Here is a 2,547-nt window from a genome sequence, read left to right on the forward strand (position 1 = left end):
AATATTCCAATTAAAAATGGTTACACACAGGGGCGCCTGGGTGGCGCAGTCGGTTAAGCGTCCGACTTCAGCCAGGTCACGATCTCGCGGTCCGTGGGTTCGAGCCCCGCGTCAGGCTCTGGGCTGATGGCTCGGAGCCTGGAGCCTGTTTCCGATTCTGTGTCTCCCTCTCTCTCTGCCCCTCCCCCGTTCATGCTCTGTCTCTCTCTGTCCCAAAAATAAATAAAAAGTTGAAAAAAAAATTAAAAAAAAAAAATGGTTACACACAATTTTAAATTTTTCATGTGCCATGCAAAATTATTATATCTAGTACTACAGTCAAATGAAGATGTTGCCTTTAGTTTTCATCTTTACAATGTTCCCAATCCTTGAGGATTAAGAGCAAAATCTAGAAGAAATTCTACTCTGAAATCTTTTTTTAATTTTTTTTCCCTGCAACTTGTCCCTCCACATTAGTGTTTGCTGAGTTCAGGGATTATCTTTATATACTACTTCTATCTCTTGTCTTGATTTCAGAAACTATTTTTATTGATATAAGTGTACCTCCAGATATTTTTAATTTGTTGTTCCAATTTGCCATGTTTGGGGACAGGTGGGGCATAAACACATGGGATGTATTACTGGGACTACCGTAAGTATAGGCCTTCGTGGGTATCTGCAAAATTTATCATCTGTGTTCTGTATAGGGAAGGTTATCTCCTAGGTAACTACCAGATAATTGATGTTTCTGTAACAGTTTTTGAACATTTATAGCTAATACCCAGCACCCAGGAAGGGACAAGTGACACGTACTCCGGGAATCAGAAAAGACTGTTTATTTCGCACAGGTGCTGGGCCAGCAGAGTCACCTTTAAAGACTGTGCATCCTGCTATGGTTTTACTGGTTTTTTATACATACGTGCTTCCGGGTTGGGCGGGGCTAGTACAGTTCCTGGCTTCTGGCTGATACAAGAGGCAAGCAAGATTGTAGAAGCCAAAAGCATGCAAGGGGAGTATCCTGCCCCAGACATCTGGCTGCCCCTTTTTATCTGCTTTTTACCAACTATCCTTCTCATCCCTACCTCCCACCCCCCCATTCCCACCCCACCCTTGATTCTCAAGCTGCTGTAGCAGACTTAGAGAAAATCAGTTTGTTGAGGCCAGGGAATCCTTTGCGGCCATGGGAGGAGGGGTGAAGACCGTTCTGGCTTCTTCCTGCTGGACAGGGACGTCGAAGGGAGGAATGTGACAGCTAGGGTTCTTTGCCATCCAAAGGAGAGTAGCGACAGCTAGAATAGTCCAACTGGAGCATCATCTGGAGTATTATAGCTTCTAGGCAAGAAGAAAGACATATGGTTAGCTTGTTAAGAATATAAGGACCAGGGGCGCCTGGGTGGCGCAGTCGGTTAAGCTTCCGACTTCAGCCAGGTCACGATCTCGCGGTCCGTGAGTTCGAGCCCCGCGTCGGGCTCTGGGCTGGTGGCTCGGAGCCTGTTTCCGATTCTGTGTCTCCCTCTCTCTCTGCCCCTCCCCCGTTCATGCTCTGTCTCTCTCTGTCCCAAAAATAAATAAAAACGTTGAAAAAAAATTAAAAAAAAAAAAAAAAGAATATAAGGACCAAACAGAAGGGTTATGAATTAGTCCATTAGGTCCATTAGGGGAGGACCAGATAAAGGGAGTAGCCAGGATACCCAGTTCCATATATTGCTGCAAGAGTTCCGTCAGTCTGTTAATTCTTTCCTCTATTTGATGAACCATTCCTTTAGTTGTTGGGCCATACCTCTATCCTTGATTGGTTAACATAGAAGTAGCATCCTCATGTTAGGAAGAGACATGTTCTCCCCTTCTCAGCAGTTAACAGGTAAACTGTCTTCTATTTTGTAATACTACTACTGCTAAAGAGCTAGGTCTTGTAGGGTTACTGAAGAGTTTGCAACTTGTTCTATGTCATCTGTCAGATCTTGGGATAGTTCTTGGTAGAAGGAAATAGATGAGTCTACTCCCCCAATTCCACTACTTACTCTGGCAGTGATTCCCAGTCCAATTATTAGAGGTATAGCTTGGATAGCTCATTTAGACCAGGTATGTGCGGCCAAGGGAATTATAAGGGATCGGTTGTTGGAGAGAATATTTATTTGGGGGGTTAGGAATGCAAAAGTGTAAATTCCTATCCCGTTAGCAGGCAGGCACAAATAAGCAATAATTCCACAAACAAAGAATATTCCCACAGGGGGAATGAAACAGGGTGACTCATGGTTTTTACCTGTTTGTATATCTCAGCTTGGTTTCACTGGTTGTTAGTTAAGTTATGTAGAGGGGTTGTTCCCCACTGGTCTTTAAAACATAAGGAGGCCCACCCAATTACCTTCATATCAGTAACCATGGGCCCTATTGTGACAGTTATGTTATCTGTTGACATGTTGTGGGGGATAGCCATTTTGATTACATTACCTGGGTCTGGGGCAGCCTCATAACATAAGGGGTTAGAGAGAGACAAAACCAACAGTCCTTGGCTAATTAGGGTTAGAGGAGTTGAGAAGATGATGGGCTGAATTTAGAATCTGGTAT

At 43.9% G+C, this 2,547-nt stretch overlaps 1 long non-coding RNA gene across 2 annotated transcripts; it reads right to left on the minus strand.

Moving 5' to 3' along the window:
• Positions 1 to 792: 792 nt before the first annotated feature.
• Positions 793 to 2,308, minus strand: LOC147581968 (uncharacterized). 2 transcript variants are annotated; one of them, XR_015249808.1, is made up of 2 exons: positions 2,243 to 2,308; positions 793 to 1,311 (listed from the first exon to the last, which is right to left on the minus strand). It is a non-coding gene; the product is annotated as an uncharacterized LOC147581968 (long non-coding RNA). The 2 variants fall into 2 exon arrangements; XR_015249809.1 differs by having other exon boundaries at positions 793 to 1,308; positions 2,243 to 2,307.
• Between the last annotated feature and the right edge of the window lie 239 nt (positions 2,309 to 2,547).

The sequence above is a fragment of the Puma concolor genome, chromosome B1 (genome assembly GCF_028749965.1).
Source record: "Puma concolor isolate L17-30 chromosome B1, mPumCon1.1.hap2, whole genome shotgun sequence".
Classification (NCBI taxonomy): domain Eukaryota; kingdom Metazoa; phylum Chordata; class Mammalia; order Carnivora; family Felidae; genus Puma; species Puma concolor.